Genomic DNA, 22,589 nt, shown 5'->3' on the forward strand with positions numbered 1-22,589 from the left:
ATCTCGGAGGCTGGTTCGGGTTCATTGAGCAGCGGTCGGTAGCCGCCAAGAACGCCAAAAGGTCTGAATGTGGTAAAAGGGCTCCACCTCCAAAAATGCCTCCTATTGGGTGAAGGGTGCGGAGGGTCCGCGTAGTCGGGTGGGGATTCTGGGCATTGCGCGGGAAGGTTAGGGTATGTACTCGGCATGTCCGCCAGAGGGAGCCCTCTATAAGGGCCCTTTACGGAACCGCTGAAACCATCCACCGGATGCAGGTGCATCCTCTGAGGCGCAGCAGCCATTGCTGGTGGGGCGGAGGGCCGCGTGGGTGAGACAGGAGGCCCCTCTAGGTCAATCAGCGGAGGCGCTTCCGGCCCTTCATCTGCCTCACTTTCAGATTCTGAGTCAGAATTATCAGAACTAGCACTCGACTCCGGCGGCTTGCCCTTATGGGAGCCCTCCGCAGATGAAACAGACTGAGCCTCTTGGAGTGCATGTCGCGCCTGCAACAAGGCGGTAGGCGTAGTTAGGCCTGTGGCTGATTCTAACTCAAGTACTGCACGAACAGTCTCCCATATAAGGACTAGAATCGGGTCCAAACAGACACCCGTTTGGCGCGCTCGGTCTATATCACGACCAAGTTTCATCCAAGAGGGCAGATTAAGGCTGCCAGAACAAGGAAACCAGGGGGCAAAAGTGGCCACATCATCAAAAAATCGCTGGAGAGAGCTTCTCTTAACTGAGATACCCCACTGTTTCAAAAGGGTCTTTAAGGGGGTTAGTAGGGGTGAACTCCCGGACTGCCCCATGCTTGCAGCCGGCACTGTCTTGTAATCACTCGGAGAGTTCTTCCGAGTCCCCGGGGCTACCTGAACGCCCACGGGCCCTAGTCCTCGTATGGAAAGGGGGTGCTTACCTTCTCGCGGTGATCAGTCGCGGAGGTCAAACCACGGATCCCGGGAGCACGTCTCCGTCGGGGCGAGGGGAACGCAAATGAGGTTGCGGGTTCGAAGTTACCCGTACGGGCCACCACTTGTCCGGCGCTTCTCCGCCCCACCTCGAGTCCTCGGTCGGCCGGCGATGGGGACCAGAGAGATAAGGGGAGAGAGGGTGCGGACAACGTCTTACCCGGAGCACTTGTGATCACTCAGGACTCGCGGTGGTAAAGCAGATAAACTTTTAATGGGACTAGGCAATCATCATCTTTACAGGTTCCACCCGGGGCGAGACACCTCGGGGGAGAACAACCTCGATGCGGCCGTCAGGTACGGCTCCTTGTGGGCTGTCTCCCCGAGCTTTGCCCGGGAACTTTCTTATAAACCTTGCGTGTATCCAATGGGCTAACGCCACGCACACAAGCATGATTGGTGAATACAGCGGGTGGTTACATACATCAGAAGCCGGAAGCAGGATGTGGGCGCCATCTTGGCACCACTCGATGGGCGGGGGGGAACTCAAGGGCAGGCTGCAGCTTGTCTACTAGGCCAAATCCGGAAGGTGGCTGCTCACATGAGATCATACCATATTTGTTCTTTTGTGACTGGCTTATTTCACTCAACATAATGTCCTCAAGGTTCATCCATGCTGTTACATGCATCAGGACTGCATTCCTTCTTAGAGCTGAATAATAAATATTCCATTGTACATATATATCATATTTTGTTTATCCATTCATGGGTTGATGATGGACACTTGGTTGCTTCCATCTTCTGGCGTCCTTGCTTTCAGTTCTTCTGCATATATACTTATATATACCAGATCATATGGCAATTCTGTACCTAACTTCCTGAGGAACTGCCAAACTGTCTTCCACAGCAGCTGCACTATTTTACATTCCCACCAGCAGTGAATAAGTGGTCCTGGTTCTCCACATCCTCTCCAGCACTTGTAGTTTTGTTTGTTTAACAGTGGCCATTCTTTTGGGTGTGAAATGATATCTCATTGTGGTTTTGACTTGCATTTCCCAAATAGCTAATGAAGTTGAACATCTTTTCATGTTCTTTTTAGCCATTTATATTTCTTCTTTGGAAAAATGTCTGTTCATGTCTTTTGTCCATTTTGTAATTGGGTTGTTTGTCTTCTTATTGTTGAGCTGTAGGATTTCTTTATATATTCTGGACACCAAACCCTTATCAGACATGTGGTTTCAAAATATTTTCTCCCATTGAGTTGGCTGCCTTTTCACCTTCTTGACAAAGTTCTTTGATGCACAAAAGTATTCAATTTTGCAGAGGTCCCATTAATCTATTTATTGTTTCATTGGTGTGCTTAACAAGAAGGACTAGACTTCCTAGCTTTCAGATTTCCACTTGTAAGCTATATGGGCTTTTTAATTGTATGCAAAGGTCACTTGTATGTGATCACAAATAAATTGAATCAGGTTGATCCATTCTTTCTGAATATCTACTGTGAGTTTAACGATTTACTACAGCCAGCATGAATATAATCAACCAAATGGTTCAGCCCAGTTCAGTTCTATCATAGCTGTAGTCTGATTTTCAAAAACTTTATAATAGCTATATCATTATGAATATATCATGACATCATTTCTGACCAGTGACAAATCACGTATCTCATTATCCCCACCACGGCTCATTTCCAGGGTGCGTAGCAGTCCACCTGTTTTCAAATTGTTTTTGCTTCTTTTCAAATTCAGTGCTAATGAACATCTTTAGGTATGCTGTGTTTTTAAAATGTAATCATAATTTAAAAGAAAAACAAGTAATTTTCTAGAAAAAAATATTAATATTAGTACCACTTATCAGTAAATAGTGTAAAAGGAAAAAATACAAATAGGGCCCATCTCATGGGTAGGCATGGTTTAATCCATTCATGGTTGTGGAAAATGAGAACATAAGCTCCATGAGAGCAAGGATGATGACTACCACCTTGAAGGTGCCATGCACACTAAATAAATATGTTGAATGAGTAACTGATGATGGATACAATTGACCTTGGTATACAAAAGTATTGATTTCTGCCATTAAACAGCTCACTTCATTTATAATTGAAAACTGCTATCAGAGTAGGAAAATGCTGATGTCCTCCAGGGATTGTTGGTAGTGAAGAACTGCAGATTTCATTTTCGGTATGATGTGGCATTGTGCACGGGTATTTCAGAAGGCTATGGGGTTTGGATGCTGTCCATGCAATGTAAATAAAAATGTCAAAGATTTTTTCTCATTCCTACTTTTTAGTATAATTTAATTTTCTTCATAGGCTTTCTTTTTAAAGAAAAAACACAGAACACATGTCCATATCTATAGAATTCCATCTGTTATGATTGAAGCCAGTTGTGATTTCTTTAAACCAGTTACTGGCCTCAGACTATCTGGGCATGGCGGCTGGGGACTGTGGCTGAGCCTCACCACTAAGAATGCCCTGAGTCAGCACTCTGGGTTTTCATTCCCAGCAAAGTTACTGACTCATGACTTGACCTTAAAAAATCCTTTGTGACTCAGTTTCTCCAAGAAAAATAGTTTACACAAGGCAGGGGGTTGGTATTATGAGCCTCAGCTGATGTTAATAGTCATTTTAAAATCTCAGAAAGCAAAGCATGAATCATTTTTAAAGTTTGATTTCTCTTTCCTTCACAAGTGAATAACTTAAGGTTGTAACATTTGTATTCATTTTTAATTTCTTCTCAAAGTTATTATACATATAAAGAAAGATAGATATTCATTTTTTATAAGAAAAGATTGGTTTGTGTGATATATACCAAGAACACCTGGAAATATACAACCTATAGCACATGAAAACTGTAATTATTTAATATCAACAATATTGATATCTGATATTTTGAATATTAAATTAATAATTAAATTAAAACAGTACTCTGTATATATATATATATAAACTGTATGTATTTGGAGAACTAAAATGTTTGCTTCATTTCAATCTGACAATCAAATATTGCCTAAACTTTAGGGATAAAATCTTTTTTATTATTGTTGTAGGTGTCAGGAAGAGGATTTTGCAAAATCTTTCAAATCTTTGTTTATGTCTTTTAGAAATATCTTTGAATTTTGATTTAAAAAACAAAAGATTGTCCCCTGAGTTCTGAAAACAGTGAAGTTCATCCATTCATTCACTCATCCTACAAATGTCAGTGCCCACTGTGTGTCCAGTCTAGTGCTAGATGGTGCCAAGGCAGCAAGGAATGGGGTAGACATGGCACCATCCTAATGGAGCTCACCTGCTAGCAGGGGACAAATGACAGGTGGGCAGGCAAAAAAATAACTGCAGGTTATAGTAAATGTGAGCAAAGAAGCAAAGTAGGGGGCTGTGATAGCAAATAAGGGAGAAGGACCTCTTGAAAAGATAAGCAGGGATTACCTGTCACAGGGCAGTAGCAATTAATGCAAGCCCAAGAGGAAAAGAAAAGGTCTTAGGCAGAAATCCTTAATTTTAACATAACAAGGCTATCTACTTTTCACTTTTAGGTTTGAGTTTTAGAGATTTTCTTAAGAAAGCTTTTCTTACTCCTAAGGCACACAAACGAAGATCACCCTACCTTTTTTTTTTTTTTTTTTTTTTCTTTTGCTATTAATTTTAGAGTTTTGCATTTCACATTTAGACATATAATCCATCTGGTATCCTCTTGTATAAAGGATAAAGATAAAGGCACATCTTTAGTTTTTTCAAAATAATGAGCTCATTTTTCTAACATCATCAACTAAAAAAGTCTATCCTTTTCTCATTGCTTTTTTTTTGCAATTTTACCACAAATTGGGCCCTATATGAGTCTTCTGAGTTCTGTTACGTACCATTAATTTATTTTTTTTCCCAGATCATGATTTTTTAAAAATTAATATGGCCCTCTACAATCTCCTAATACCTTGTAAAATAAAAATTTCCCTCTTTGTTCCTCTTTTACAGCATAAAGAGAATATTTAAATCCATCACACATATCTCACCCAAAGAGAGAGAATGGAAAGAGAAAAGACTCAGAAGACTCCAATATTTAAATTGTCAGGTACAGAAAGGGGAATGTGATTAGCTTATCCATTGATTTAGTTACTGGACAAGTCTTGTTCTAATTCAAATGAGGTTCATAGTCATAAAAGATAAGGAGGCTTTGTCCATGATGCCTGAACTCTAACTATCAAAGATTTCTTCATCTGAGCAAAATTGCTTAGTCTCTCATGGAATGGGGAACACACAAAGGTAACAAACAAATTAACCTATTATTTCTAATTGGTTACTTACAAGCCCCTCAACTGGACTGCTGTCTAAGAGTACTTTGAGAAAGAAAGGAGGGTAGACTAAGCATAGCGGAGGAAAGAAGGGCTCTTGTTCAGTTTCTCTGTGCCCCACTATTTCAGACTGTTTCTGGTTGGCCAGTATCCTCATTCAGATGTAGGCTCCCCATAATCTCTGCCTCGTGATTGTATGTCCAAGCATGGTGTTGGATTCCTGCAGAAGGAAGCAGCAGCTTTGCTATTTGGAATGCCAAAAGGACTCTTTTTTTTTTTTTTTTCAGATTTGTGGTTAGAGTTAAAATATCTAAAGCCAATTGCTATTTGATGCTATCTTTTATATTACATCGCTTGCCCAATACCTTTGTTAAAAACGAAAAGTATTTATCTCTTGGTTTTCCTGCTGTGATAATTGACCAAGAGTCCTCCAAATGGGATTCATTCTCAGACATTCTATATTCCCCATGGAAAACGTCTGATTTAACTAAATGTTTATATGGCAACACTGTGGTATATATGCAACTACTCACATTCTTTCTGGCCCATTGTTCTTCTCATCTTGCAGTGTCATGCAATTCCACAAAACAATTATTACTTTCTTTATGTAAAGATAACAAATGGGAAGAAACCAAAAAAAAAAAAAAAAAAAAAAAAAGGAAAAGAAGAAAATATACAAAGAATATACAAGAGAATTAGGGCATGTCGGTACTATTCTTTTTTTTTTTTAATGCAATTTTATTGAGATGTATTCACCTACTACACAGTCATCCAAAGTGTACAATCAGTTGTTCACAGTATCATCTTATATTTGTGCTTTCATCACCACAGTCAATTTTTTGAATATTCTCATTATTCTAAGAAATTAAAATGAAAATAAGAATAAAAATTAAAGTACAAAAGAATACTCGGAACATCTCCTACTTCTTTTCCCCCCATTATTCATTTACTTTTTGTCCCCCTTTTTTTCTACTCATCTGTCCATACATTGGATAAAGGGAGTGGGAGCCACAAGGTTTTCACAATCACACAGTCACACAGTGTAAGCTATAAAGTTACACAATTGTCTTCAAGAATCAAGGATACTGGACTGCAGTTCAACAGTTTCAGGTATTTCCTTCTAGCTATTCTACGACACTAATAACTAAAAAAGGGATATCTATAAAATGCATAAGAATAACCTCCAGAATGATCTCTTGACTCCGTTTGAAATCTCTCAGCCACTGAAACTTTATTTTGTTTCATTACTCTTCCCCCTTTTGGTCAAGAAGATTTTCTCAATACCATGATGCCAGGTCCAAACTCATCCTCAAGAGTCGTGACCTACTTTGCCAGGGAGATTTACACCCCTGGGAGTTGCCTGCAGTGTTGGCTGCATTTTTTTTTAATTCATTTTATTGAGATATATTCACATACCATGCAGTCATAAAAACAAATCGTACATTCGGTTGTTCACAGTACCATTACATAGTTGTGCATTCATCACCAAAATCAGTCCCTGACACCTTCATTACCACACACACAAAAATAACAAGAATAATTACAGTGAAAAAGAGCAATTAAAGTAAAAAAGAACACTGGGTACCTTTGTTTGTTTGTTTGTTTCCTACCCCCATTTTTCTACTCATCCATCCATAAACTAGACAAAGGGGAATGTGGTCCATATGGCTATCCCAATCACATTGTTACCCCTCATAAGCTACATTTTTATACAATCATCAACAAGATTCATGGGTTCTGGGTTGTAGTTTGATAGTTTCAGGTATCCACCGCCAGCTACCCCAATTCATTAGAACCTAAAAAGGGTTGTCTATATTGTGCGTAAGAGTGCCCACCAGAGTGACCTCTTGGCTCCTTTTGGAATCTCTCTGCCCCTGAAGCTTATTTCATTTCCTTTCACATCCCCCTTTTGGTCAAGAAGATGTTCTCCATCCCCCGATACCAGGTCTACATTCCTCCCCAGGAGTCATATTCCACGTTGCCAGGGAGATTCAGTCCCCTGGGTGTCTGATCCCATGTAGTGGGGAGGACAGTGATTTCACCTGCCAAGTTGGCTTAGCTAGAGAGAGAGGGCCACATCTGAGCAACAAAGAGGCATTTGAGAGGAGGCTCTTAGGCACAATTATAGGGAGGTCTAGCCTCTCCTTTGCAGCAACAGTCTTCCCAAGGTCAAGTCCTGTGGTAGAGGGCTCAACCCATCAAACCACCAGTCCCCTATGTCTGTGAGCACATTAGCAACCATCAAGGTGGGGCAAGCCAATAACCTTGCATTCTCCACCAGCTCTTCAAGGGGTCAAGGGGGATCTACATATTTTTTTCCGTGTTTGTTTTTCTTTATTAAATCTTTTTTTTAATCAACTATATAAAAAATTTTAAAAATTAAAAAATAATTTAAAAAATACAATAAAAAATCATTTCAAACAGACCATAACAAGGGAGTAAGAAAAAGACAACTAACCTAAGATAACTACTTTACTTTCAACATGTTCCTACTCTACCCCAAGAAAGTAACCAAATATAGCAATTTTCTGTGAACTTTTTCCTACTGTACCCATCAGAAATTAACAGACCATAGTCATTCTTGGGCATTCCCAGAATGTTAAATTTACTCATGATAGATTATCTGTTCTTTTTGGATTATCATTCCCCCTTCCTTAATTGCTCTTTATCACTAGTTTCCCTACAATCTACATTATAAACTATTTGTTTTACATTTTTCAATGTTCACATTAGTGGTAGCATATAGTATTTCTCTTTTTGTGCCCAGCTTATTTCACTCAGCATTATGTCTTCAAGGTTCATCCAGGTTGTCATATGTTTCATGACCTCATTCCTTCTTACTGCTGTGTAGTATTCCATTGTGTGTATATACCACATTTTATTTATCCACTCATCTGTTGAAGGACATTTGGGTTTTTCCATCTCTTGGCAATTGTGAATAATGCTGCTATGAACATTGGCATGCAGATTTCTGTTCATGTCACTGCTTTCTGATCTTCCGGGTATATACCGAGAAGAGCAATCGCTGAATAGAAGGATAACTCTATATCTAGTTTTCTAAGGAACTGCCAGACTGACTTCCAGAGTGGCTGAACTATTATACAGTCCCACCAACAATGAATAAAAGTTCCAATTTCTCCACATCCTCTCCAGCACTTGTAGTTTCCTGTTTGTTTAATGGCAGCCTTTCTAATTGGTGTGAGATGGTATCTCATTATGGTCTTACTTTGCATCTCTCTAATAGCTAGTGAAGCTAAACATTTTTTCATGTGTTTCTTGGCCATTTGTATTTCCTCTTCAAAGAACTATCTTTTCATATCTTTTGCTTATTTTATAATTGGGCTGTCTGTACTACTGTCATTGAGTTGTAGGATTTCTTTATATATGCAAGATATCAGTATTTTGTCAGATACATGCTTTCCAAAAATTTTTTCCCTTTGAGTTGGCTGCCTCTTTACCTTTTTGACAAATTCCTTTGACATACAGAAGCTTCTAAGCTTGAGGAGTTCCCATTTATCTATTTTTTCTTTTGTTGCTTGTGCTTTGGGTGTAAAGTCTAGGAAGTGGCCGCCTAATAGAAGGTCTTGAAGATGTTTCCCTGCATTATCTTCTAGGAGTTTTATGGCACTGTCCTTTATGTTGAGATCTTTGATCCATTTTGAGTTAATTTTTGTGTAGGGTGTGAGGTAGGGGTCCTCTTTCATTCTCTTGGATATGGATATCCAACTCTCCCAGCCCCATTTGTTGAAAAGACTGTTATGACCCAGTTCAGTGACTTTGGGGGCCTTATCAAAGATCAGTTGGCCATAGATCTGGGGGTCTGTCTCCGAATTCTCAATTTGATTCCATTGATCAATATGTGTATCTTTGTGCCAGTACCATGCTGTTTTGACAACTGTGGCTTTATAATAAGCTTCAAAGTCAGGGAGTGTAAGTCCTCCCACTTTGTTTTTCTTTTTTAGAGTGTCTTTAGCAATTCAAGGCATCTTCCCTTTCCAAATAAATTTGATTACTAGCTTTTCCAAGTCTGCAAAGTAGGTTGTTGGAATTTTGATTGGGATTGCATTGAATCTGTAGATGAGTTTGGGTAGAATTGACATCTTAGTGACATTTAGCCTTCCTATCCATGTACATGGAATATTTTTCCATCTTTTAAGGTCCCCTTCTATTTCTTTTAGTAGAGTTATGTAGTTTTCTTTGTATAGGTCTTTTACATCTTTGGTTAAGTTTATTCCTAGGTACTTGGTTTTTTTAGTTGCTTTTGAAAATGGTATCTTTTTCTTGACTGTCTCTTCAGTTCATTCATTTCTAGCAAACAGAAACATTACTGACTTTTGTGCATTAATCTTGTGTCCTGCTACTTTGCTAAATTTATTAGCTCTAGTAGCTATAGCGAAGATTTCTCAGGGTTTCCCAGATACAAGATCATATCGTCTGCAAACAATGACAGTTTTACTTCTTCCTTTCCAATTTGGATGCCTTTTATTTCTTTGTCTTGCCGGATTGCCCTGGCTAGCACTTCCAGCACAATGTTGAATAACAGTGGTGATAGTGGGCATCCTTGTCTCATTCCTGATCTTAGAGGGAAGGCTTTCAGTCTCTCACCATTGAGTACTATCTTGGCTGTGGGTTTTTCATATATGCTCTTTATCATATTGAGGAAGTTTCCTTCAATTCCTACCTTTTGAAATGTTATCAAAAAGGGATGTTGGATTTTGTCAAATGCTTTTTCAGCATCTATTGAGATGATCATTTGATTTTTCTTGTTTGATTTGTTAATGTGTTGTAATACATTGATTGATTTTCTTATGTTGAACCATCTTTGCATGCCTGGAATGAACCCCACTTGGACATGGTGTATGATTTTTTTAATGTGTCTTTGGATTCGATTTGCAAGTATTTTGTTGAGAATTTTTGCATCTATATTCATTAGGGAGAAAGACCTATAGTTTTCCTTTTTTGTAGCATCTTTGCCTGGTTTTGGTATTAGATTGATGTTAGCTTCATAAAATGAGTTAGGTAGTGTTCCATTTTCTTCAATGTTTTGAAAGAGTTTAAGTAAGATTGGTGTCAGTTCTTTTTGGAAAGCTTGGTAGAATTCCCCTGTGAAGCCATTTGGCCTTGGGCATTTATTTGTGGGAAGATTTTTGATGACTGATTGGATCTCTTTTCTTGTGATTGGTTGGTTGAGGTCTTCTGTTTCTTCTCTGGTCAGTCTAGGTTGTTTGTATGTTTCCAGAAAATTGTCCATTTCCTCTACATTATCCAGTTTGTTGCCACACAGTTGTGCATAGTATCCTCTTATAATGTTTTTAATTTCTTTGGGATCCACGGTAATGTCACCTTTCTCATTCATTATTTTGTTTATATGGGTCTTCTCTCTTTTTGATTTTGTCAAACTAGCTAGGGACTTGTCAATCCTGTTGATTTTCTCAAAGAACCAACTTTTGGTGATATTTATTCTATTGTTTTTTTTGTTCTGTATGTCATTTATTTCTGCTTTAATCCTTGTTATTTCTTTTCTTCTACTTGGTTTAGAATTGGTTTGCTGTTCATTTTCTAGCTTCTTCAGTTGATCTATTAGTTCTTTGATTTTGGCTCTTTCTTCCTTTTTAATGTATGCATTTAGTGCTATAAATTTCCCCCTCAGTACTGCTTTTGCTGCATCCCATAGGTTTTGGTATGTTGTGTTCTCATTTTCATTCATCTCTATATACTTAGCAATATCTCTTGCTATTTCTTCTTTGACCCACTGATTGTTTAGGAGCATGTTGTTTAACCTCCAGTTATTTGTGAATTTTCTAAGTCTCTGATGGTTATTGACTTCTAATTGTATTCCATTGTGGTCAGAGAATGTGCTTTGAATAATTTCAATCTTTTTAAATTTATTGAGCCTTATTTTATGTCCCAGCATATGATCTATTCTGGAGAAAGCTCTGTGAGCACTAGAGAAGAATGTATATCCTGGTGATTTGGGATGTAATGTTCTATATATGTCTGTTAAATCCAATTCATTTATCAGATTGTTGAGGTTATCAATTTCCTTTTGGTCTTCTGTCTGGTTGATCTATCTGTAGGAGAGAGTGATGTGCTAAAGTCTCCCACAATTATTGTGGAAACATTAATTGCTTCCTTTAGTTTTGCCAATGTTTCTCTCATGTATTTTGTGGCACCTTGACTGGGTGCATAAACATTTATGATTGTTATTTCTTCTTGTTTAATTGCCCCTTTTATTAGTATGTAGTGGCCTTCTTGTCTCTCATAACATCCTTGCATTTAAAGTCTATTTCATCTAAGATTAATATTGCTATTTCTGCTTTCTTTTGGCTGTAGCTTGCATGAAATATTTTTTCCCATCCTTTCACTTGCAATTTCTTTGTGTCCCTGTGTCTAAGATGAGTCTCTTGTATGCAGCATATTGATGGTTGATTTTTTTTTATCCATGCTGTGGATCTATATCTTTTATTTGGGGATTTTAATCCATTTACATTCAACATTATAATCATGGAGGCATTTCTGGAATCAGCCATTTTATCCTTTGGTTTATGTTTGTCATATATATTTTTTCTGTCTCTCTATTAATGTCCTTTAATGTACCCATACTGAATCTCTTTAGTACTGAATTTTTCTCCATGTCTCTCTCTCTCCTTTCTTTGCTTCTCTGTCAGTAGGGCTCCCTTTAGTATCTCCAATAGGGCAAGTCTCTTGTTAGCAAATTCTCTCAGCATTTGTTTGTGAAAAACTTAAGCTCTTCCTCAAATTTGAAGGGGAGCTTTGCTGGATAAAGAATTCTTGGTTGGAAATTTTTCTCAGAATTTTAAATATGTCATGCCACTGCCTTCTCACCTCCACGGTGGTTGCTGAGTAGTCACTACTTAGTCTTGTGCTGTTTCCTTTGTATGTGGTGAATTTCTTTTCTCTTGCTGCTTTCAGAACTTGCTCCTTCTCTTCTGTATTTGACAGTGTGGTCAGAATATGTCTTGGAGTGGGTTTATTTGGATATTCTATTTGGAGTTCACTGGGCATTTATGATTTGTGTGTTTAGAAGATTTGGGAAGTTTTTCCCAACAATTTCTTTGAATACTCTTCCTAGACCTTTACCCTTCTTTTCCCCTTCTGGAACACCAATGAGTCTTATATTTGGACATTTTATATTATCTATCATATCCCTGAGGTCCATTTTGATTGTTTTGATTTTTTTCCCCATTCTTTCTTTTGTTCTTTCCTTTTCCATTCTGTCATCTTCCAGGTCACTGATTCGTTGTTCAACTTCCTCTAGTCTTGCACTATGAGCATCCAGAATCTTTTTAATTTGGTCAACAGTTTCTTTAATTTCCATAAGATCATCTGTTTTTTTATTTACTCTTGCAATTTCTTCTTTATGCTCTTCTAGGGTCTTCTTGATGTCCTTTATATCCTGTGCCATGGTCTTGTTGTTCATCTTTAGTTCTTTGATTAACTGCTCCAAGTACTGTGTCTCCTCTGATCTTTTGATTTGGGTGCTTGGGCTTGGGTTATCCATATCGTCTGTTTTTTTTATATGCTTTAAATTTTTCTGTCATTTTTGGCTTCTTGGCATTTGCTTAACTTGATAGGTTCTTTTGGGATTTGTAGCCCAATTAAAACCCTTATCTCTAATTTGTCAGATCTACAGCTTCATGGAGTACACTTTAACCAGCTGGTGGCGTCTGCAAGCCACCTATTCCCCTCAAGCCAGTTCTCCCCCACTTTGTCTTTGTGGTGAGTCAGGGTGTGAGTCTTTTGGGGTCCAATGGTGTACCAAGTTTGCATGTGTAGTTGGTGTTGCCTGCCCCGTATATGGGGCATATATCTGGGCGGTCAGAGGAGGGGGAGGCTCTAATAAGCAAATCTCCCTGGTGTTCCTGGAGATTTAAAACTGCTGCAATAGTCTAATCCTTAAGTTCAGTTCTGCCACAGTTTGTCTCTGCTGCTGACCCACAAGTCCTTGGTATTGGCATATGGCCCCTGAGACTTGCAAGTGGGTCCTCTTCCAGGCTGTGCACCCCCAGGTCCTTTGTCGAAGGATGACTGTGCTATGTCACAGGTGAGTGCCATCCCCCCAGGGCAGTTCTGAACTGCAGGGCTGTGTAGGGAGGCTCCAGTCTGCTGAAAGGATGGCTGAATGGGGCATGTTAATTCACACTGCTCCACCTTCCCAACTCTGGGACAACCAGCTGAGGGTGCAGGGAAGGCTAATTTCCATGCCTGATTTTGTGGTGTGTCCTTGTGCTATTGGAAGCACTTCCCATCACACTGGGTTGTCTGGGGCAGCTCTGGGCTGTGGGGCTGGCAATGGACAGGAGTGTTCCCTGTCCACCGGGATGATGACTGTGAGAGGACACCCCCCCTTTTCTTGGGAAGTTGTGGTATTTAGTGAATTTCCTCAGCCACTGGACTTATTGCCTTGTGTCTCAGAGCTCTCTTAGTTCTGCTCTTGTCTTGACTTACCCAAATGGCAAGTCTTTGAGGCTTTCTGTGTTGGGCTTCTTAGAGTAATTGTTTTAGAAAAAGAGAAAAAGATTTTTTTTTTAAAAAAAGGGAAAGGCCCTCCTGGCAGATCTAATGGGGTATTGAAATGCTAAGAGACAAGGCAATTAGGGCCATTCAGGAAGGGTCCAGGGGCAGAGAAACTGCTTTTTCTTCTGGATTTGCATATGAGTCTGACTCTGCCTGAGCTCTGCCCTTCCCCGTTCTATGTTCACCAGAACTCCGAAAAGCCTCTGCTTTTATTTTTGGGTTTTTCTTGCTGTTTTTGCTATCCCTATTTCCTCTCTGCTGAACTGGCTTCTCCTGGGTTCTCTGGTGTCTGATCTCAGTCTATCTATGGTTGGAGTTTGGATCAGTAGAATGAGTTTCCGATAAGAGCTGCAACTGCAGTTCTCCCTCCTCATTCCCAGCACTGATGGCTCCTCCTCCCATGGGACTGAGCCTGGCAGGGAAGGGTGTGGGTCCCCTGGCCACAGAAACTTACAGATTTCGCTGATCTTGGCAGTTCCATGTGTTCATGAGTGTTGTATGAAGTATGCCCAAAGTCAAATTGCTCTGTGGTGTCTGGTCCATGGAGTTCCTGGCTTTCTACCTACTACCCTGAAGGAGGAACTAAAACCCACACCTCACCACTCTGCCATCTTGTCCCTCACTGCTACTATTATTCTTTAGTTCTATAAAGCAATATATGCTTCTTCTATTTGGAATCCTTGATGTATTAGTCAGAGTTCTCCAGAGGAACTGAACAGACAGTAGACATACAATGCAACATATTATGTAAATATTACAATATATATTATAGGAATTAGCTCAAACAACTGTGGATATTGACAACTCCAAATTCTGTAGGGCAGGCGTCAAATTGGGAACTGCAATGAAAGTTTTCAATGAATTCCCCCAAAGTTGCTGGCTGGCTGAAGGAGAGATGGAAATTCTTCCTTCTGACTGCTGAAGTTACCAGTTCTCTCTTTAAGGCCATCAACTGATTGGATACGACATCTCTCATTGCTGAAGGCAGTTTCCTCTGTTGCTTGTAGATGTAATCAGCCACAGATGCAATCAACTGACTAATGATTCAAATCCATGAAATATCCTTACAGTAACAATCAGGCCAGTGCTTGCTTGAGCAAACAGCTGGACACCACAACCTAGATAAGTTGATACATGGACTTTACCATCACGGTCCACCCCTTATCAACTGGCACCTAGATTCATCTCCTTAAACCATACTCAACCTATAAATAAAAAACAATAACAGTCATATTTTTACCAAATATAATTTAACCACCCTGAGCTCAACACACTAGCTCTTTTCCCAGAAGAGGTACAAGTTCTTGGGTAATATTGACTCTTAAACTTGACATCCTGTAACTTAAACACTAATGCATACAACTTATGTTATATGATACAGAGATAATATATAGAAGGAAACAAAAATATTTCTTTATATATATATACAAAAATACTCATAACAAAACAAGGAAGAAATATTCATAACCATTACAGTCCTCAATTCTGTAAATAAATGGTCACATGGTTATAGCTCATATTTATGACTACCTTCTACTACTCATTCCATATTCCCTTTACCCGCAGGAATCTCATCAGCTGGTCATGGTTCCATACCTGGTGGGATGACCCAAAACTTCATTCTTCAAGTTCTGGGCCATTAGCAGCCCAGCCTGGACTGGGTTGTTGCAATTTTCCATTGACTTTAATCATAGGGCATGGTAGTACTAAAAGATACCCTAAGGGATCTCCTCTATTCTAGGCAAATTCTTCTTTACTCCCATTGTGTAGTAGCAATCCTGTTTCTCCTTGGTAATCAGGATCAAGCACCCCAGCCAGTACAGTAATTCCCATCTTTGCCTTTTGATTCAGACACATGAGGAGCACAAAGTGGCCAGGTTAATTTCTAGTACAATGGAATAATTGTTGTATCTCCTGGTGGAAGCACTCCTCCTTTTGGAGTATATCAGCAGAGCTTAAGATTGCAGGGACAGGGAGCAAAAATTTTTCTAGTGGATCATTAGGAATAACAGTGGTGCCATTCTCATTTCTACCCCTTGATTCCTGGATCCATGAATCCTGGTTATGGGAGAAAGAGCACAATAGAATGCATGCTGATTTAGAGTATACACAACCTCCTGGAGAGCATTGCTGCAGCCAGGCAAGGTATTGCCACCTAGTAGTCACCATATTTGAGTCTTCAAACAGCCATTCCACCCTTCTATCAACCCAGCTGCTTCAGGATGATGGAGAACAAAGTAAAAGTTGTGAATTCCATAAGCATGTGCCCATTCCCACTTTATTTGCCATGAAGTGATTTCCTTGGTCAGAAACAATGCTCTGTGGTACATTGTAATTGTGGATAGGCATTCTATAAGTCAGTAGATGGTAGTGATAATAGAAATTTGTATGCATGGAAGGCAAACCCATATCTGAAATATGTCTCTATTCCAGTTAGAACAAAATGTTGCCCCTTCTATAATGGAAGTGGTCCAATATAATCAACCTGCCACCAGCTAGCAGGCTGATCATCTCAGGTAATGTGCCATATCAGGAACCGAGTGTTGGTATGTGCTGCTGGCAGATTGAGTGCTCAGCAGTGGCTGTGGCCAGGTTGGCCTTGGTAAGTAGAAATCCATGTTGCTGAGTCCATCCATAATCTTCACCCCTACCACCATAGCCACTTTGTTCATGAGCCCATTGGGCAATGACAGGAGTGGCTGGGGAAAAAGGCCAACTAGTAACCACATAATGGGTCATCCTGTCCACCTGATTATTAATATTCTCAGCTGAAGTCACCCTCTGGTGAGCATTCATATGCAACAAATATACATTCATGTTTTGCCCATTCAGAAAGTTCTATCCACATACCTCTCATCCAGCTCTATCCACATACCTCTCATCCAATAGTCCAATCATATTCCTTCCAAGTCCCTGACTATCTGGCCAAACCTAAGGCACAGCCCATGAATCACTATACAAACCTACCTCCAGCCTTTCTCATTCTGAGTAAAATGAATAACCAGCTGCACTGCTTGAAGTTCTGCCCACTGAAAGGATTTCCTTTCACCACTGTACTTCAGGATATCCCAAGAAAGTGGCTATAGTGCTTCAGTACCCATATATTGTGAAGAAATGTCTGTAATTCAGGCCCTAGTTTTCTCTTCCTCAGCCAACTGATCATAGGAAACTCCCCATGAAGCCATAACTGCACGCTGAGAAAAAGAACATAGTCTGGAAGGAGTGGGGGCCATGGGCATTTGGGCCACCTTCTTCATTTAACTTAATTGTCCCTTCAGGGCCTTCTTGATGCTGATCTTTTATATACTATTTCCACTTGATGATGGAGTTCTGCTATACATGTCCAACTTTATGGCTTGGTGAGTCAGACAACACCCAGTTCAAGATGGGCAACTCAGGTCTCTTGGTAACTTGGTGGCCAGTTTTTAAGTGTTTGGACTCTACTAAGGCCAATTAGCAGGCCAAAAGCTGTTTCTAAAAAGGAAAATAGTTATCTGCAGAGGATGGCAGGGCTTTGTTCCAAAATCCTAAGGTTCTGTGCTGTAATTTTCCTATAGGGGCCTGTCAAAGACTCCCATCAGCATCTTTATTTGCCACAGAAACTTCTAACACCATTGTATCTACTGGATCACATGGTCCAAGTGGCAGAGGAGCCTGGACTTGTTGCATAGCCTCCTCTTGTTCTGATCCCCTCTTAAAACTAGCAGCCTTTGGGACACTTGGTAAATGGGCTGGAGTAGCTGAGGAATATGTTGCCTCCCAAATCCAAAAAGGTCAACTAGGCATTATGCCTTTTTTTCTTGTAGGAGGGGCCAAATGGAATAGTTTATTTTTCACTTGAGAAGGGATATCTCAACATGCCCTACCCTACTGGATGTCTAGAAATTTTGAGGGTGGAAAACCTTCGAAATTTTGTTCAATTTATCTCCCACTCCTTGACACACAAATTCCTTACTAATAAGTCTAGAAAAGTTGCTATTTCTTGCTCACTATGTCCAGTCAGCATAATATCATCATTATAATGGAACTGTGTGATGTCTTGTGGAAGGCAAAGATGATCAAGCTCCCTGCAGACTAGATTATGACATAGGGTTGGAGAATTGATACATCCCTGAAGTGGGACAGTGAAGGTGTATTGCTGGCTTGCTAGCTGAAAACAAACTGTTTCTGGTGGTCTTTACTAACAGCAATTGAGAAAAAATCATTTGATAGATCAATGGCTGCATACCAGGTACAAGGGGATCTTTTGATTTGTTTGAGCAGTGATACCACTTCTGGAACAGCAACTGCAATTGGAACCATCACCTGGTTAAGTTTATAATAATACACTATTATCCACCAAGAGCCATCTATTTTCTGCACAGGCCAAATAGGAGAATTGAATAGGGATGTTGTGGGAATCACCACCACTGCATCCTTCAAGTCCTTGATGATAACATTAATCTCTGAAATCCCTCCAGGTATGTGGTATTATTTTAATTTGCTATTTTCACAGGCAGAAGCAGTTCTAGTGGTTCCACTTGGTCTCTCCTACCATAATGGCCCCCACTCCACAAATCAGGAAACCAATGCCGGGATTCTGCCAGTCAGTTGTTACATAGGTTTATTCCAATTATGCATTCTAGAGCTGGAGAAATAATCAGAGAATGGTCACATCCCAATGGACCCACTGTGAGAGACACCTGAGCTAAAATGCCATTGTTCACCATATGATCATCCATAAGCCCCTTATATGACCGGTGGTCCACAGTGATGTTTTGGATCTCCTGGAGTTAATATCAGTCCCAAGCCAAAGTCTAATAATCCCCAAAATCTATGCTAATTTCCTTTTCTCCAATGCATAGTCATCCTGATAAAAGACTGTAGGTCCCTCTAGGGAACAGGAGGGAGGAAGATTAACAGTATAAATTTTGGTAGTGTATCTGGATCCTTCTCCAAGAGGATCCCCATGCATTCAAGAAGTTCTGTGTCTGTAATCTGTCTGAAGTCTGGGAATTGATTGAGAGGCCATGACTCTCTGTCTTTGTGATTCAAGTTAGATTTTGTTCATTTGACCTTGAACACTTCTGCTTTTACAGATAAAGTAAGAATTCCCATCTGTTTTATTTCTAGGTTGTGCTGGTTTGGATATATTATGCCCCTCCAAAAGCCATATTCTTTAATGTAATCTTGTGGGGGCAGACCTATTAATCTTTTTGATTATGGCATGACCTCTTGATTGTATGTTTCCATGGAGATTTGACCCTGCCCATTCAGGGTAGGTCTTGATTAGTTCACTGGAATATTTAAGAGAGAAGCTAAGAGCTGACACAGGCCCAGACTCTAGCTGACGCTTTGAGATGCTTCGAGATCCTAGCCCAGAGTTTGCTCTGGATAAGTTAAGAGAGGACAAAATGCCCCAAGAGCAGCTGAGAGAGACTTTTAGAGAGATGCTTGGGAGCTGACAGAGATGCTCAGAGATGCTTGGTGTTGCAGACAAAAGGACATTTAGAGATGCTAAGCTAAGGACACACAGGAACTGTGAGAGGAGCTGAAACACAACCCAGGATCAGCAGACACCAGCCACATGCCTTCCCAGCTAACAGAGGTTTTCCAGATTCCATCTGCCATTCTTCAGTTAAGGTTTCCTTTTGTTTATGCCTTAGTTTGGACACTTTCATGGCCATAGAACTGTAAACTTGTACCCAAATAAACTCCCTTTTATAAAAGCCAATCCATTTTTGGTATTTTGCATAACAGCAGCATTAGCAAACTGGAACATAGGTACCCCATGATCAACTAGACTACACCATAGGCTTCTGCAAGTTGTGCTATTCTGATTACTGCTTTGACACTGCCATCCATTATAGAGACATGCCCACCTTATCTTTGGTGATTAAGTACTGCTACTTGAAATACCCTCACAGTAGTAGTCATGCCAGTGTTTGCTTGACCAAACAACATGACACCATAACCTGCCAAATTGACACAAGAACTTAACCATCAAACTTGGTGAAGAGAAGTTGGCTTCAAGTAACTTCAAGGATCATTGACCTTGGTTATTTTTGCTATGTCTCTTAATTTCTTCACTTGTGAAGCAAACAAAAGGAAACAATTATCCACACACTCATGGGGGATTTGGTGAGAATAAACACAATTAATAACTGGAACCTACTCTTTTCTTCCATGTGTTTCTTCAATTTTATTTCTAATAGGACCTGGACACCAATATCCCTTAGTTTAGTCCTGTTCTGGCTCCACACCCTGAATGGTGTTCTACTGGATGATGGTAGAAAGTAATGTCATGACCTGAAACCAATGTCTACTGATGCCTTACCATTCTCAGGTAACACAGCACTATAACCTCCACTACTACTGTTATTTATCTTCTCCCCAACATAGGCCTTATCTGCCTCAACAGAATGCATAGTCTATGGGACTAAAAACCACAGAATTTTGTACTCTGATAAGAATTTTGGCCTTTTTAATGTTCCACACATCAGAGATGTTCCAAAATACATGTCATTGATTGAATGACTGATGCAAAAGATCTTGAAATAGGGAAATCAATAAGAATGGCCATATCTGTCCACAGGACAGGATTTGAATTAACTTTCTTAAATGTCCTCTTCAAACCATATCATGAAAGCAATCACATAATTCTGCTTAATAATAGAGTCAGCTCTGAACTCTGTTTGATAATCTCTTTAACAACAGAAAAGTAAAGCCTATTACAACACAATCCTACTCTGCTAATCCATCAATGAATAAACATATTAGTAAAAGAATAGATATTTGGTGGGATTCCTTCTCAGTGAAACTATTTTTGGATCTTGATGAGCATTGTTTTCATGGTGTTTCTAATTTATGGTTCATATGCATAAACACACACACACACACACACCCTTTAGTTTGTTTTGAAAAATTGTGATAAATCTATTTCTCATACCTCTCTCTCCTTGAATTTTTACCAATCAAATCATTACCAAGAATATTTATTAGACTTCAATCTGTGAATTATTTAATTATCTTGGAATGAAATTCAACTAGGCCTAGTGACCTAATTCATATAAAGCAGTTGCAAGTTTCCTTTCTCTGAAGCTCACTGCCATAGTAGTTAACATAGCAGGCTCTAGAGCCAGGCTGCATGGGACTGAATCCATTAGCTATGTGAGCTTGAGAAAGATACTTAAGTTCCTGCACCTCAGATACCTCAAAAGGAAAATGTAAGGGTGAAACGAATATCTACCTTGTGATGTCATTAGGATTTCATGTGAGAGTATGGGTAAAACACCGCAGCCCACATCAGTGACGGAGCTAGGTGGGGCCTGACCTGCCATACTCGGACGGCTAACACCTGCCCCAGAGGTCTCTGCAACATCAATCAAGGCCTTGGCTGGCTTACGTCACAGATCGGCTTCTTCCTGTAGGTAGTTCTGCTGCTTCTTCCTTCCTTTCAAATGTGTTAATTCCATTACCAACAGTTTGGAACCCAAACTCCATCAAAGCATCTGCTTCTGGAGAACTTAGCCTGCAATGTGAGCTCACCGGGAAACTCCCAGAAGTTTTCTATAGATATCTCTCTTTATATTCCTCCTTCAGTTTATGTGAAGTGAGAGTTTGACTTTCATACTCTCCCAATATAATTTTGAGTCAAATTCATACTTTTTGTCTAGGTTTATGGAATTATACCATGTCCCGTTTCAAAATTTTTATTTATATGCATTTTAAATTATTTAGGAAACAATATCTAATTTTATCAGTATAAATGTAGATAACTATGAAAATAAAAAGAGTTCGGGGAAAAATTGAAATATGCAATAATTATTGTCACAGGAGGAGAATCAAGCTGTAAGTTTTACTTGTAAGTCACTGTTTTTCTTATTTAACATAACAGGAATTTTAGTCCTTTGTTATGCATTTATGTAAATATAGTGTATTAATATGCTTTATGGCTGTAATAATAATTGCTAACATATAGTAAAAACATGTGTCAGATACTATACTAACTCTTTTCATATAAGTCTCATCTGCATACCCAATAATCCTATGAGGTAATAACTATTAATTCCCCATTTTACACATGAGGAAAGTGATGTCCTGAGAATTAGAGCAATTTGCCTGAAGTCACACAGTTTGGATATGAGCTCAGATTTAAACCCAACCACATGACTCAAAGTCCATGTTCTCTTAAGTCTAAACTCTATTGCCTTTTTTCTGCATAAAACACTCAATTCTTGACGTTGTCATGTAAGGGAATAAAGTCTAAGATCTAGGACTCCTTAAATGGCGTTACCTTCATATCATCTGTCATGTGCCCTGGGGTAAAAAAGAAGCATAAGATAGAGCCTCCATCTTAAAAGCAATCCAGTGGAAGGGAAAGATGTGAATAACTGACAGGAATATAGGACTGGAAAATATGTGTTCTCATGGGGATAGAGCAAAGTGCAGTTTGAGCAAAAAAAGGGAAAAGTCCAAGTGGATCTTCAGGGAAGAGAATTAAATATCCATATTTGTTAAGAGATGAAAGGAGACAAGCTTTCCAGACTGACACAAGCATGACAAGCAAAGAAATGTGAACATGCAGGACATGATTGAAGGATGATGGAAGGACCCATAAGACCCTATAGATTTATTTTATTTTACTGGATTGATTTATTTCTGAGCAGTTGGATGAAATTTGAATTTTTATAAATTAAATCATATATAAAAGTACTGAAGCACAATCTAAATGAAACCATTTAACCTTAAGTAAAGCTAAGGATTCCTTTATAGAGTATAAAAGCACATCTTAAAATAAAAGAAATCTGGCTAGTAATTCTATCGTTTCTTATGTGTGGATTTAATTCAATGGAACCTGTGTTTCCTTGTTTCATGTAGTGTTCTTCATACTCCATA

The sequence above is a fragment of the Choloepus didactylus genome, chromosome 7 (genome assembly GCF_015220235.1).
Source record: "Choloepus didactylus isolate mChoDid1 chromosome 7, mChoDid1.pri, whole genome shotgun sequence".
Taxonomy (NCBI): domain Eukaryota; kingdom Metazoa; phylum Chordata; class Mammalia; order Pilosa; family Megalonychidae; genus Choloepus; species Choloepus didactylus.